The sequence below is a fragment of the Macrotis lagotis genome, chromosome X (genome assembly GCF_037893015.1).
Source record: "Macrotis lagotis isolate mMagLag1 chromosome X, bilby.v1.9.chrom.fasta, whole genome shotgun sequence".
In the NCBI taxonomy this organism is placed as follows: domain Eukaryota; kingdom Metazoa; phylum Chordata; class Mammalia; order Peramelemorphia; family Peramelidae; genus Macrotis; species Macrotis lagotis.
The window spans coordinates 95892615-95909201 of record NC_133666.1 but is presented as its reverse complement, the minus strand read 5'-3'; the positions used below and the strand labels follow the sequence as shown (position 1 = coordinate 95909201).

Sequence of the window (16587 nt, the reverse complement as noted above, 5' to 3'; positions counted from 1 at the left end):
AAGAGTCAAAAATTAAGCAGGCATATACAAAAGTACATTTAATACAAATTAGAACAAAATTTTAACTATATACAGCTTCAAAATTGGCAAAGTGTTTTACAGTATCTCATTTCATTTTTATAACAATCCTATGAAGTATGTAATGTAATTGTTATTATCCATTTTTGTATATGAAGAAATTGAGTCTGAGAAATTAAGCGTTACCCATTCTAACATAGCTAGCAGATACTTAAATTAAAAATTGAACCCAGCTCTTCTAATTCCAAATACAGATTTTTTTAATCTATTTCATGAAGTTCAACTTCCTAGCTATTACATCTGGGTTCTAAACCTTCTTCTGACCTTTTAACTAGCTGGATGATGTGGACTAGAAATCACTAGGGGGGATGTGGTGATAATGCTTATGTGAGGATAGGAATTGGAACTGAGAATTGTATAATGTAGAGAGGAACTTTACCATTGCACCTTCTCTATAATTTATAGCCTTTGAGACTATAAATGACTTTACTTAGCATCATATCTTTGGGACAGAGGCAGGATTTAACCTGAGATCTTGGTTTTGAAGTCAGCTGTTTAACCACTTTACCATGTTGTGTTTGGTTAGGTGAAAAAGCTCACAAAGTGTTTTACATTCGTCTTCTCGATGGAGCCTTATAACAACCCTGTGAGATATTATTATTATTGTTATTAAAATTTCAATAAGTAGATACAGTAGTAAGGGAAAATAAGTGAGAGTGGGGGATTCAGTGTTGGCAAAGATGTGAGGAAGCAAAGAGTTGAATCTCAATATTCCAATTTAAGGTACGTATAAAGAAAAGTCATAGTGTATAAGGTTATGACCACACTCTGAAGGGCCTTAAACACCTTATTAAGGAGTTTTGAGTTTATTTAGTGGGAGTCACTTAAGATTTTAGAGTAGTAGAACGATGTGATTAAGTGTTGCAGTGTTACATTTAGTCCCATCCTTACCTAACCAGGCATCCTCTAAGCTCGATGTCACCCAACCCTCCTCAGAGTGGGAAAGGGCATCATCATCACCTCGCCAAGGCTTCTCAACATTCCTGCTAATAACTTTTCCCTTAAATCGACCCTAAATCTGCCTCTGAGTAGTTCCCACTTGCTAGTTTTGGTTTTTAGGACCAAACACAAAGCAAATCCCTCTTCCTTCAAGGTATTTTCTAGGAGGAGTAGCCAGGAAAGACCGTGGGGGTGGGGGTGGGGATTGGGGAGACCCTAAAGGAAGCGTTCCTTGTGGACAATTCAAGCTTGCAAAGCTTAAAAATAGCCTTTGTTGTTCTCATGTGCACACAGTCCTGCCTTCTAGTATTCTGAGGCGGGTCTGGCGGTCCGAGCGGCAGTGGGCGGCCGGGCGGGTGGTCGCGGCCGGGCGGGTGGTCGCTTCTTGTCCCCAGGGGCTTTCTCGCTCCTCTTCGGCCGCTGCCCGTGGACTTTGACAGTCCACGCCGCGTTGCTTTCGAAGGGGGCCCCACGGATGTGCTGGTGCCCCGGAGCCGGGCACCTCACGGGTGGGCATGAGCGGCCTGGGCGAAGGGCCGGACCCGCCGCTGTCCGACGGCCCCTCCCGGCCTGGGGGTTCTTGAGTACGGGGTTTAGAACGCAGAACTGAAATGCAGGGCTGCCAGAAGCTCCAAGTGGAGCTTTTCTAAGCTCCAGACATCGAAAGGAACCCTTCAGACGTAGGGGAGGGTGTGTGCGCGCGCGGGCGGAGATACAGGTGTTCCTGCTGCTGTTAGTGGCAGCCGGAAGGGAGGCGAGGAGGGACGGAGAGAAAGACGGGAGAAGCTGAAGGCCAGGCGGCCAGGCGGCAGCGAGCTGGGCGCCCTCCGCCAGCAAGGAACCGGAAAGGAGGTGGGGTGCGGCTGGGGAGGGGGCGGGGCGAGCGCGATGGCGCGAGCACGCGCGGCGCAGGCGCGCGCCGGCCGGGCCTGGGAGGGGCGGCTGGGGAGGGGGCGGCGCGGGCGCGCGCCGGCCGCGCCTGGGAGGGGCGGCTGGGGAGGGGGCGGGGCCGCGCGGGCGCGCCGGGCAGCCGCGTGACGGGCGGAGGAGGCGCGGGCGCGGCGCGGCGGGGGCGCGCTCCCTTCGGCGCTCCTCCTCTCGCTCTCTCCTGCCCCGACTGGCTGGGGGCTGGCTGCTCCGCCGAGGCGCCGCTCCCCTCCGGCCCCGAGTCGCCCGACCCCGCGTCCGGCCGGCCCTTCCTGCGGAGGCGCCCGAGCCCCGGGGCCGCCGCTCACTGTGCTGCGCCAGGCCCGCCGGCCCGAGGACCTCGCTGCGGCCTCTCCTCCTTCCGCCCCGAGCTCCCCCGTCCTCCCTGGGCCATGGATGGGTGAGTGCGGCGCCGGCCGGGGCGGCGCGGCGGGGCCTCCTCCCCCCCCCCTCCCGGTGCCACCCCCGCCCCGAGCGGCGGCGAGCGCGGGCGCCGGAGCCCCCTCCCCTCCCCGCGCCGGGCCGGGCCGGCGGGGCCCTCGGCGCCCGCTCCGCCCTCCCCCTCGCCCCGCCGAGGCCCGCGGCTGGGAGGGGGCGCCGCCGGGGCGGGGCGGGGCGGGGCGGGGGCCGGAGGGCAGGGGGTGTGCGCGGGGGAGCCCGGCGGCGTCGGCCCGCGGGCGGGGCTCTGCTGGGGGGCTCCTCGTTTGGGCGTGAAGGGAAGGGTCCCCGCTAGTACCGGGGCCCACACGTACTCGCACACGGCGCTCCTTTCTCCTCCCTCTCCCCTTTCCCTGCTCCCTCTCCCCATCTCCTGCCTCCCTCCCTTCCCTTTATCCCTCCCTTCTGCCCCTGCTCTTCCGCTCCTCTTCTCCTTCCTCCTGTTTTGCCACATCTCCCACTTTTTCCTCTTCTCCCTCCCCCCCTCGTCCTGCGCTTTTTTTCTTCTTTCTTCCCTTTTCAGTCCTCTTCTCCTTTTTTCCGTTCTCGCCTTTCCCTCTTTTTTTCCTCCTTTCCTTCCCCCTTCCCTTCCCCCCCCACTTCCCTCCTCTCTCCCCACCCATTCCACGCCCCCTGCAGTCCCCTCCCCTTGTGCTCCTGCCACTCTCCCTGCTCGGGCCGGGCACGGAACCCCTGTGCCGGGCACCCGGGGAGCCCGAAGCCCACCCGCTCCGCCCCCTCCGCCTCCCCCCCGTCACGCCTTGCCGAGCCTGCAGACATCTGCAAAGCCGAGCTCCGGAGTCGGAGTCGATGTTCTTCCCCGCAGCCCCCAGATCACTTCCGCTTAGAAAATGGTGTGTATGTGTGTGTACGCCCGGAGGGAGAGGAGGAGAGGAAGAGCAGGAGGAGGAGAGGAGGAGGAGGAGGAGAGGAGGAGGAGGAGAGGAGGAGGAGGAGGAGGAGGAGGAGAGGAGGAGGAGAGGAGGAGCCGCCGCCGGCCGAGCCGCGCGCTTCTGCGCCGCGGGTGCTGTCTGGGGACGGGGCGACTTTCACTCTCTTTTTCTTAAGTCTTTGCAAGGCAAATGGGGTTAAGCGGCTGCCCAAGGCCACACAGCTAGGTCATTATTCAGCGTCTGAGGTCGAATTTGAACTCAGGTCCTCCTGACTCCGGGGCGGTGCTCTATCCACCTAGCTGCCCCGACTTTCACTTTTCTTCAGGAGTTTCTGTTTCCTGGAGAGATTTCAGATTCGGCACCCCCCCCCCCCCCAACTGAGGCAAATCTCGAGGAAAGAGGAAAAAGACGTGGGTAGGTTCTGGATGGAGGGAAGGTGGCGTGTAGCTGAAGTGCGGAAAGTAGATTTAAATAGATAAAAGGGAACCTGGAAACTAATGAGAAATGCCTTTGGCCTTGAAAAAGTGCTTAAGTCAGAGACGACTTTGGCCTTCAAACGTGTTTAAGTCGGAGACTTGAACTCCGAGTATTTGTGAAGAATGTTCTTGGGGAAAAGGGGAAGTGAAGAGGGAAGTGAAGATTTTATTACAGAATTGGGACCTTAGGCTTTCGGTAAAAGGGTTCTTAGGCCGCAGCACGTTTTATTTATTCTTTTTAAATGTAAAGGTAATAACTGATGCTACTCTTAGGGGAACTACATACAAATCCATTCCACTCTGGTATTGAGGTTTATTTGATATTTACACAAGCGGTCGATTTATGATGCAAAATTTTAGATTTGTAAAGAAAATAAATCTTACCTGATTGATTTTACTCCAAAGAGCCAAGATAGTAAAACACTTGCTAATGAAATCGTATCTGCACTATGTGATGGTAATCCGAATACTGTGTAAAAAAGTTGACTGTTCTTATATCTACTCTTTCGATTGTTTCCTGTAGGTTTACCAAACCCTTCTTTTACCATTTCTGAGGATAAAACAAATGACAATTTGAAAACTAAAAGAAATATTTTTTAGATGCTGTCACTCATTTTGTAACTTTCAATTAACATTTTTATTTCGAAATTTAGCAAAGGACTTCAAATCATATATGGGATTTAGCCTTTTGTAGACTTTTGTGTACCTTATGTAAAGTGCCTCAATTTAAAAATTGTTTTTTTTCCAGTAGAAAAAAATTAATGGCAATTTTGTTCAATTAGATGAATAGGTAGTTGATGCAAATTAACAATTTTTTTTTAAAATTTGTTGGGAAGTCAGTGTTAAGAGAGGAGGAGAGCAACCTTTTTGACATTTTTTTTTTAAAGATACAATGAATTAATATCATCTGGTCATAACTCAGAAACATAAAAGCTTTTTGTGTTAGAAAAACAGGTACCAGCAGTTTGTATTTTGAAATCTTTTAATTGTGAGTTTTAGTTGTTAAATTCTTATTCAGACAACTTGGGTGGAAATTTTATAAAATATATTTTGATTTTTAATTAAACTGCTGACTTCTTAATTATATAATATTGAGACTTGCCCAGCAGGGAACTGTGAAACATTGGAGATTGTTTTTTTTTTGTTGTTGTTGTTCGTTTGTTTTTTAATCTTGGAATTAGTTTTTTAAGACATTTAAGCATTTAAGCATGGAATGATTCATAAGTACATGTAATACTAAAATGTGAGCCCATTGTGAAATTAAAGTAAATAAAGTAATTTTATCTGAATTACTTCCTGGACAGGAATTGTAAAAGTATCTGTAGATATAAGTTTTAATTGATGCTGGTCTCTTATGGTTCAGTAATTAGGGTTTTTTTTTTTTGGTATGTTACATGTTTATTAAAAGGATTCTATCCCACCTTTGAAAAGGTGTGGTTCTAGACCTCACAATTTTGTCCTCAGGGGCATAATTAAATTTTTTACTATTTCTCACAGCCTTGAAAAAAATAGCTTTTTGAACCATTTGCTTTAAAGTAATGAACCAAAGGTTCAAATTTTGAATTACCTTTTTTAAAAGTCACTATATATTAGTATTTATTGTGCCCAAATATCTGCTGAATTAAGTAAAAATTCAGAATTTACTTCCCTCTTCCATCTTAGAGCCGTTTTACATCTAGAACTTTATTAATTAGTATGTCTTTAAAAACATTGTTTGAAATCATTTTGTGAAATTTGATATTTTCTTGGTTTTAATAGTGACACAGTATCTTGTTATGTTTCTGATGAGATTGAAGAGAAAAATTTATTCTGTGAAAATTTAAGTCCTTAAATTCTTTTTTTAAACTTTTAAAAATAATTTTTACCTGTGAAAAATAAAAAGAAAAACTTAGTTGATTTTTATTTTGAAGACCAAATTGAAGAATAAAGGTAAATGGATAAAGATGCTGACTAATATTTCTACATAGGTAGTTTTTTTTCTGTTGAAATGATTAATTGTAAGGAGTTTCATTTGTTTTTTATCTATCTCTTTAGATCTTTGCTTTGTTCATACTGTGTGTTACTAAAGTCTGTCAAATTTCCTTTGCAAAAACATTCCACTACTCATCACATTTTCACTTTTATTTACATTTTTATAACAGTGCTTTTTCTTTCCTCCTTTAACCTTATTTACCTCTGCCTTTGTAATACTTGCTCTCTAACTTTGTTTTCCATTTTCTCTTCATTTTTTTTCCACACAGTGTTGTTACAGATCTTATAACAGTCGGTTTAAAGGTAGGAATCTTTTTCTCATCTTTCATATTCACTTTTGTATCCTCCTAATTTGTGGCATTTTCTCCTTCAACAAAAATATATCACTTATTCACTTATCCGTTGTGCTATTTTTATACCACCAATGCTTTTTTGTTGTTGTTGTTTTTTGATTTAGTCATTTGACAATTTTTTTGGAATGTATTTACAGACAATTTTTGATTATACGTATTATTGATAAGAGAGGTTTACATCATACTTTAATATGAACAGACACACAATGAAAATAAATGATAATATAAAATCTAACTTGAATCAAATAAAGATTCTTAAAAATATAGCAAAGAAATGAATTTCCTCCATCTTCTCTTTCATGGATAGTGGTAAGAAACAAAGGAAATTTTTCCATTAGCAATTAATTCAAAGTTTTCAGAAGTCTTATATTTTACAAATTGTTTTAGGTCCAACTTCTAAACAAAATGTAAAAAAGTAAGAGTTTTATAAAAGCCAGCTGGATCTTAGTTTCATACATTGACTAAAACAATGCTGATTAATGTCAAGTTTTAAAAATATAATCTCCAGGTTAGTTTAGAATAATAAATCTCAATTATAGTGCTTTAAGGTTTATAAATTCTTTTCTTCCTGACAACTCCCATGAGGTAGAATGCAAGTATAATCAGGATTAACTGAAATTTTAACATAGACTTTTGACTATCGGTCATAAAATATTAATGTAAGACTTTGAGCCCATGTCAAGTTAGTGTGCTTTCCATTATGTTTCTTGAAGGTCTTGGAATTTCGCTGATATTCCAGTAGAACATTTTAATGTGAATCTTGAATAAAGTTCATGTTTACCAAAGAGGAAAAGAACAAAATTTATTTTTGATGTACTACTATTAAAAAACTTTGTAGACTGACAAATATTAGGGAAATCTTGCTTTTTATGATTGTACTTTACCAAAAACATTTACATGGACATTTAAATCTGAAAGTGACAAACATTCAGTGGGTTTAAACTGCAGGTTTATATGCAGACCTGTGGAATTTAGAAAGGTAAACAAAATAGTTGGCATTTTATGTCCTATGCTGCTTTGCTCTTATATGGAAATTTCTGTTAAGTCTAGAAGTATATCTTTTAAAGTTGTATATTTATATTAAGAAAGCTATTTAGGCATTGACTGTTAGTCTTTACAGATAAATTGTCCAAAATATCTGGTATTTATATGATGCCTGTTGCATCCTAAGAAAACTAAACATAAATAAAAGATGTGAATATTAGGTAATAAAAAGTTTAGATATTAGGCAGGAGTCATATTTTGGTGCTTTGTTATTTACATTGTGTAACAGACACTTAAAAATACGCAGAAAGGAGAACTACAGCATACATTGAAGTACTTGTTCTGAGCAGTGGTGGGCTACTTATTGGGGACACAGACAAAATCTAAGTCCTCCTTGATTTCTAATAGGGAATACCATAGGTAGACACACATGTGGTACTTTGAGGAAGGAGTGAGCACTGACAATTAAGAGATATGAAAAGACTTCAAGTAGGAGATAGTAAGCTGAAGTGTGCTTTGATAGAATTCAAGAATTCCAAAGAGGTAGAAGTAAGGAGAGAAGTGCATGATATAGGAGATATAAGTATATAGGCTACTTTGTCTGAACATGGTGGGGGGTGATGGAATAATGTTAAATAAATCTGGAAATGTAATCTAAAGCTAGAATTGTAAATGTCAGTCTGTTTATATGTTATCTTAGAGACTGGATAACCACTGAATATTTTTTAAACCTAGGGAGTAACCTGCTCCTGTTTGTGCTGTAGGAGGATTATTTTGGCCATAATGGGCAGGGAGAAAATGAAAGCAAAGAGAACAATCTGAAAGCTTTTAGAATATTTCAGAAGAGGGGTGGTAAGGGCTTAACATATTAAAAGTGATGGCTGTGTCAGTGAGGAGAAGAGAACTGATAGAATATAAGTTGTGAAGTTTATCATGGCCTAGACTTTTCTATTATGTGAGGGAGAGGAAGTCAGGGATGACTTCTCTTATGAGTCTAGAACTGGATGAATTTTGGTACCCTCAACAGAAATTGGGGAATTTGGAGGAAAAATGGGTTTAGGCAGAATGGGGAATTCCCTTTTGGGCATGTTGTTTGCAAGGCCTGTAAGATATCCAAGTGGGGTTGTCCAGATGTCAGTTTGGTAATGCAGGAATGGAGTTCAGGAGAGAGATTAGGGCTACATAAATGGGATGAGATTATTCTTAGGATATCTTTTGCAATTTATACTTTGTTGGGAAATGAAATAACTTGTACAGAGAGAAAACTAGCAACTTTTATTTTTCTGCAGGGGGGGACAGGGAACTTCAGCTGAGATTTGAAGGCCACAGACCATTTTGATTGGAATGTAGAATGAATAGAAAAAATGATATGTATTGGTTGTTTAATCCTCAAGAACTAGGAGTTGCATGTGTGTGGGTAGTAACCTAGCCAGACCCGAGCTTTATCTTTATCATTTTGGGAGCATATATTATACTGGAGGGAGAGACTGAATACAGAAAAAAATAATTAGCTTATTGCAGTAATTCATGTGAGAGATAATGAGGGTCCCCGTGAGAGAAGGGGGATAGATGCAAGTTATGGAAGGGTAGATTGACAAGATTTGGCAATTAATTAAATTAGATGAGTGAGGGTATGGGAAAGAGGATATTGTTCCTGAAGTTGCTAATTTAGAGAACTGGAAGGGTGGCAGAATCTGTAACTAGATAGAAAGATGAGTAAGATCTCATCATCCCTGGAACCACAGAATTTCAGAATTGTTGGATTTTGCCCTCAAGCAAATACTTATTAAGCATTCACTGAGTATCAGGCTTTTGAGTTAAGTGCTCTAGGATACAAAGAAGAAGCAAATAGAATCCCTTAAAGGTCTCTACTGTTGTGGAATTTATATTTTAGTGGGAAGACAACTCAAATGGGGACATATAAGTTACAAGAAGATTACTTTTATGTAATTTTAGAGGGGAAAACACTAGCAGTTGGAGGCCCTGGAAAAGGCATCCTGCAGAAGGTGATGTGAGAGTTTTATCTTTTATTTTCTAACTTTATTTTAATTTTGTTTGATATTTTGTTTTTTCACAATTACATCTAAAAATAATTTTAACATTGTTTTATTTTTTTCAAAATTTAAATTCCCAATTCTCTCTTCCTCCTCTTCCCCATTTTGAAGACATGTAATTGGAGACAGATTATCCCTGGATAATCATGGAACACATTTCTATGTAAGTTTTTCTTTCAGGCAAAAGAAAACAACAAGAAAAATAAAGAAGGTAAAGAAAAAGTGTCTTTGATTTGCATTCAGGCTCTACCAGTTCTTTCTCTGGAAGTAGACATCACCTTTCATCATAAATCCCACAGAATTATCTTGAATCATTATATTGTTGATAATGACTAAGTTTTCATAGTAGACTGTCATACAATATTGCTGTTGCTATGTACAGTGTTCTCCTGGTTCTGCTCATTTCACTTTGCATCAGTTCATGCAAGTCTTTAAGTGTTTTTCTGAGAGCATCCTGCTCATCATTTCTTATAATACAATAGTGTTTCATCAAAATCATATATAATTTGTCCTTTCATTCCCCAATTGATGGGCATTCTCTCAATTTCTAATTTTTTGCCTCCATATAAAAGAGCTTCTAAAAATATTTCTGTACACATAGGCCCTTTTCCTTTTTTTTTTTTTTAATCTGGTTAGGATATAGACCTAATAGTGGTACTGCTTTGTCAAAGGATATGTGTGGCTTTTATAGCCCTTTGGGCATAGTTCCAAATTACTCTTTCAGAATGACTGAATCAGTACACAACTTCACCAATAGGACTTTAGTATTTTAATTTTCCCATATCCCCTCCAACATTTGTCATTTTCCTTTCACAGGTGTATAGTAGCTCAGAGTTGTTTTGATTTCTATTTTTCTCATTAATAGTGATTTAGAACTATAGATATAGTCATATAGATATGTATGAAAACTTTTTTTGATCATTTCTCAGTTGAGAATGGCTTTTATTAATATAAATTTAACTCAGTTTTCTATGTTTGAGAAATGAGGTCTTTATCAGGGAAGCTCCCTGTAAAAAAATTCTCCCCAATGTATAAGTGCCTATCATGCCTTGCTTCTTTGCTGTTTATCAGTGGAAGCTGGGGACTAGGATGGAGCTTCCTTGAGGTAATAATAGGACTATTAGAATTTATTGAATTTGACATGTAAAGTGATGCATGAGTTGCTCTTGTTATATTTATTTTTCAGGCATACTTCACCAAATATTTATTAAGCACCTAAGTGAGAGTATTAGGAGGTCTTCATGAAGCTCATAAAACTTATAGTTTAATGAATTCACATACATAAAAGATTTTCATTCATGGGCCTTTTTTTGAAACTTCATTGTCAACTAGTATAAGAAAAACTAAGTATCAAAGGAATTTGAGGAAAGTTCATCAAGGACATTTACAATGTAGAAACTTCAAATGATAAAATTAAATGAGGGGGGGTGGCTAGGTGGCTCAGTGAATAGAGCACTGGCCCTGGAGTCAGGAGTACCTGAGTTCAAATCCGGCCTCAGACACTTAATTATCTAGCTGTGTGGCCTTGGGCAAGTCACTTAATCCCATTGCCTTGCAAAAACCTAAAAAAAAAGATTATATGGGTTTTTTTTGGGGGGGATGTTCTAAAATTTCAGTAGTATATTATTTTGCAAGGTGAAATTGAAGGTTTTTAGTCCTAGAATTTGTTCTTAGATTATTAAATTAATTCTTACAAATTTGATTTGCATAGTACTTTTCTCCTGGAGTCCAGAGCTTGAAGATTTCCTTGAGATTCAGTCAGTCAGTAAGGATTTATCAAATACTTACACCAGACATTGTACTGAACCCTGGGGATTCTGAGAAAGACAGTCCCTGCTCTTCAGGAGCTCATAATCTAATGGGTGAAATAACTAGAAAACAGCCATGTACAAATAAGATATTTGCAGGATAAATATGAGATAATCTAAAGAAGGAAATTTGTTACTTTTTCATTATCAAAGAAGACTGTGACATCAGGGAGGTGATGCCATGACAAGTACATGAATTGGATTTGTGTGAGGGAGAGTTGTGCCACTTTGTCCTCTGGCGCATTCTAGATCTAGTGGCCAGATATGAATCTAGACAATGGGTGTTGGCTCTGGATTTGAGGCAGTCAGGGTTAAGTGACTTGCCCAAGGTCACAAAGCTAGTAAATGTCAAGTATCTGAGGCTGAATTTGTACTCCTGTCCTCCAGACTCCAAGGCCAATGATAAAGGGAGATCATGAAAGATTTCTTGTAGTAGATGGAACTTAAAGGAAGTCAGGAGGTAAGAGGGAGAGCATTCTAGAGATGGGGGGGACAGCCAGTGGAAATATTCAAAGTCTGGTGATGGTATGTTTGGTGTGAGGAACAGCAGAGGAAATGATGGCATTGGTTAGTGGGAAGCAGAGCAAGTACAGTATGAGAAGATTGAAAAGGTTGAGGGAAGCTTGTGAAAGTCCTTCAATGCCTAGCAGGATTTTATATTTGCTTTGTGGTGATAAGTTATTTGAATTTATTGAATAGGATGGGGTGACATATATACAGATCTATGCTTTTGGAACATGAATTTGATAGCTGAGTGGAGGATAATTTCAAGAGGATAGACTGGAATGGAGATAGACCTGAGCCAGGGAGACCAATCTCCAGGCTGTTCAGTAGTTCATAAGTGAAGTAATGAGAGCCTGCATCTGAGCTGATGGCAAGTTTGAGGTGAGAGAATAAAGATATTAAAATATATGATAAATACAAGAAACATATCAGTGATATACATATATATATTTGCATTATACAGATTTATACTGGAGATGTTATGAAGACAAAATCTACTAGAATTTGGTAACAAATTGGACATGGGAGCAGTTAAGCGTGAAAAATCAAGACTGACACCTTGTTTACCAAGCATGGGGCTTGAGAGGATAGTGGTACCATTGAAAATAATAGGAAAGTTTGAAGCGGGAAGGGAGTTCCAGAGTTTAAAAAAAATGAGTTCAGTTTTGGACATTCTGAATTTAATCCATTAAACAGCACACAACTTGGAGCTCAAAAGGGGGTCCAGGGGAGGGTCTGATGATGGAGTTGAAAAACGCAGACTCATTGATGGAAAATGGTTACTTGCAAAGTTCTGAGCCCTCTGTTAGATAAGTTGGGAATTTATTGCTTTACCCTCCATCCCTCCCAGCAGAGGGAAGACTCGGGTGCTGAATATCATAAACTAGAGTTATTGAGATTTCAGGTGATCAGTTTATTTTCCTAGGGGAGGCATGGTGTTCCTTAAAGAGGAAAAACCCAAGGAGGACTGAAAGAGCAGAGTTTTAGATGTCTGTGTGACAACCAGTTTGAGATAATCTAAAGATAATTGAAGTGGGAAGTCTGGAGGTCCGGACTGGATAAGAAGCATTTAAATGCTAATTAATATGGATTTAAATTTATTAGTAATTTTAGTTTTTTACATTTTACAAAGAAACTTGAGACCAGAGGTTAAGTGACTTCCTCAAGGTCAGACAGACTGTCTAAATGGCAGGACCAATCCAGAATTTGAACTCAGGCTTTTCTGACTCCCAGTTTCATATTTTACATTTAATCTGGAGTACATTGTATCATGAAGCAATATGGTCAGACTTCTTAGGAAATTCATTCTGTTGTGTTAAGGATGAACAGAAAGAGGAGAAATTTGGGATAGCCTGTTACAGTAGTATATGTCTAGAGTCATGAGAATCTTGAATTAAGGTGGTAACTGTGTGAGTAAAAAGAAAAAGAAAGGAAACCAGAGATCTCTATGTAGAGAGGACAAGATTTAGCGCAACTGGTTAGGTATGTGAAAGTAGAGAGAGTGGGACTGCTAGTTAATGAATGTGGCTAACTGGAAGGAAATTTGAAGAGGGGTGGCTTTTTTAGGGGAAATTAAATATGATCTGTTAGTTGATTCAATCTGGCCTCCTCAAATCGAGGAGGAGGCAGGACTAAATTGTCTACACCTGCCATAAGGTGGGGGTTGTTAGGAGAGACTTGTCCCATAGGCCCCTTTGAAGTTGTTGCTGTGGCTACTCTGTTAGCATTTGGGTCCTAACTACCTCAGAGGCCCATATCTAGCTCTTAATGGGGGAGGTCAGAAGATTGCATCATGGAGCAGTTACTTTTTCCATTTTAATTGGAAAAATGTCGGATAAAGAATTTATTGATAAAAATCTCAAGTTGCTGTGGATAATCTTAAAGAAAAAGATTATCAACTGGGAAGATAGGGAGCCCCTTTGTTCTTTAGGGCAGCCCATTCTCCACTTTCATAGTTTAATGGGTAGAAGAGAAGCTGTTCTTTTTAAATTTTTTAGTCTTTTTTTCGATTACATGTAAGATTTGTTTTGGACCTTCATTTTTTTTGCAAGGCAGTGGGGTTAAGTGACTTGCCCAAGGTCACACAGATAGGTAATTATTAAGTGTCTCAGGCTGGATTTGAACTCGAGTCTTCCCCACTCCAGGGTAGGTACACTATATACTATGCCACCTAGCTGCCCCCTCTCTGACATTCATTTTTGTAAGGATTTTGAGTTCCAAATTTTTCCCTCTCTATCTCTTCCCTCCCCTCCAAGAAAGCTAGCAATGCATAATCATGTCAAACTCATTTCCATGTTAATTATGTTGCAAAAGAAGAATCAGAACAAAATGGAAAAAACACAAGAAAGGTTTAAAAACCCCCCAAAATTTTAAGTGAAAATAGTGTGCTTTGGTCTTCATTCAGTTTCCATGGTTCTTTACTCTGGATGTGGTGTTGTTACCGAGTACAATGTTTTCCTGGTTCTCACTTCACTCTTCATCACTTTAATAAGTCTTTTCATGTTTTTCTGAAATCCATCTGTTCATCATTTCTTATAGAAGATGTATTTCAAAACATTCATATTCTACAACTTATTCATCTATTCTCCAGTTGATGGGCATCCCCTCAATTTCCAATTCTTTGCCACCACAAAAAGAGCTATTATATTTTTGTGCTTATGAGTCCTTTTCCCTTTTTTATGATCTTTTTAGGATTCAGACCTAATAGTGGGATGTATTACAGGATCAAAAAGTATGCACAGTTTTAAAGCCCTTTGTTACAGGTTCAAATTGCTCTCTATAATGGCTGGGTCAATTCACAGCTGTACCAGCAGTGAATTTTAATGTTCCAGTTTTCTCACATTCCCTTCAACATTTATTATTTTCTTATTTTTCTTATTATTTATTATATTATTATATTGTTTTTTATATGACTATAGATAATTTTAATTTTTTCATCTGAAAGCTGCCTGTTCATATCCTTTGACCATTTATCCGTTGGAGAATGACTTGTATAGAAGGCCACTTTTTTTTAGTTTTTTTTGCAAGGCAGTGGGATTAAGTGACTTGCCCAAGGAAGGCCACATAGGTAATTATTAAGTGTCTGGGTCAGATTTGAACTCAGGTCCTCCTTACTACAAGGCTGGTGTTCCTATTCACTCATCCACCTAGCTGTCCTAGAAGGCCATTCTCAAGGAAAGAAAACCTAGGTTCAGGTCCAGCCTCTTTCATATTATGATTCTGTAACCATAGGTAAATCAGGGAAGCTCCTAGTGACCTGACTGGCAAGTCTCAAAGATTATGTTAAGAGACATATCTTGGCAAAAGGAGTTTATGAAATAAACTTGTCTTCTTTCCAAAATGTGGCGACCAAAACTGAAAATCATACTTAAGGTGTGGTCAGAATATGTGGACAGATATAATACAGGGAAGATAATAAACATTTATATTTTGTTCAGTCATTTTTTCAATCATGTTTGATTCTTCATTTGGCATTTTCTTGGCAAATGTGCAGGAGTGCTTTGCCATTTCCTTTGGCAGCTCATTTTACAGATGAAGAAACCGAGCAGCAGACAGAGCTAAGTGACTTGCCCTGCATCACATACATAGTAAGTGTCTGGGGCCAGATTTAAATTCATGTTAGGTCTTTCCGAGGTCAGATCCAGAATTCTATCCACTGCACTATGCCTATCTTTGAATATAGCAGGATTGTTAAATTCCTAATCCTGATTTAAATACTTCAGTAGCTACTTGCAGGAATATGTGATCTCATTGATATAGGTAGGCCCTTCAGAGGTCTCACCTTTTGGGATTCTTTTCCAGCAAATCCTTCTCAGGGATTACCCAATTGGATTAGCCAGTGTGCTCAAGTGCCTCCTCCTACATCTCTTGATATTTCAAGGATAATAGTGGAGTGTGTGTGTGTGTGTGTGTGTGTATATATATATCCTTCATTTTATTTCATGATACTGTTAGGTTTTAAAAATCATCTCTGATGAAGTCCTTGATACCACATCTCAGTCAGCTAACAAGCAATTGTTAATCATGAGCCAGTTACTGTATTCAGTGCTCCTTCTTTGTGGTTCTTGGGTGATAAATTGAATTCTTTAGAGATAGATAGTCCATGATTTTTAGCTATATAGCATTACTGGAAGACAAATGACATTAAAAAGATGAATTTGTGTTTTGAGAGAGAGGGGGAGAGAAAAAGGAAGGAACTTCCCATCAGACTGACAGATTGACTTTTAGAGTCATTTAAAAGTACTTTAAATTTTTGCATAGCTATCCAAGCTACACTTCTCTTATGTTCTAGATCTTGTTCATTGTTCATCTGCTGTGTTTACCCAAGATGTGTGCATTGCTAGGTTAGGATTAATGCTGGTGTGCATTGCTGGGTTAGGATTAATGCTGGTTTGAAAAATGGAAAATGCAGTTTAGTTCAAATTATAAAATAATATTGGGTTGTATTTAATACAAGTCAAATTGAATTAATGCCATGTATGCATGCTAGTTGAGGGTTAGAACATGCTGCTGTATCATCAATCTTTATATCCCTGTCTTATATGGTATGTAGTATTTTGTTTACTGTGTTAGCAATAATTGAGAAGCTGCTTAGAACTTTTTGGGATTTGTACTCTGTGCACATCTTTGAGTAAGTCTTACTACATTCAAGGAAAACCATCTAAGGTGGCATTTTGCTTTATCAGGTCAAATTTTTTTTATAATTGTTGTATTTTTGGTATCTTTTGGTCAACTGTGAAGATATGATTTGATATAGAACATCTTTTGTAGCAACTTGCTTACTCCCTTCTCATATTTTTATTTGTGCATTCATTTTTGTAAGGCAGTGGGTTTAAGTGACTTGCCCAAGATCACACAGCTAGGTTATTTTAAGTGTGAGATTAGATTTGAACTCAGGTCCTCCTGATTCTAGGCTGGTGCTGCATCTACTGTGCCATCTAGTTGCCCCCTGTCATATTTTTATTAATGATGCCCTTGAAGCACTTGTAGCTCATGTTCATAAAGATTTTATTGAGATCGAAGAGGTTGTTATTTTCTTGCTGTTTTTCATAATAAAGTATGTGATTTTTTTCCCCGTCAAGTATTTGATATATTTTCCCATCATTCAGATAGGTTGAGACAATATCATAATAATCTAAAAATTATTTTGCCTCTATCATGGA

General features: G+C 39.9%; 1 protein-coding gene across 3 annotated transcripts in view; it reads left to right on the top strand.

Annotated features, from left to right (window-relative positions):
- The first annotated feature begins 3123 nt into the window (after window positions 1–3123).
- PTBP3 (polypyrimidine tract binding protein 3) overlaps window positions 3124–16587 on the top strand; it is a 138088-nt gene continuing 124624 nt past the window's right edge. Inside the window, exon 1 of one of the 3 annotated variants that reach the window (XM_074200151.1) lies at window positions 3124–3236. The gene's annotated coding sequence lies outside the window, so the exon portion shown is untranslated. Of the gene's footprint in view, window positions 3237–3425; window positions 3690–5614; window positions 15013–16587 lie in introns of those variants that run through there. The other 2 variants (XM_074200152.1, XM_074200150.1) reach the window with 2 other exon arrangements.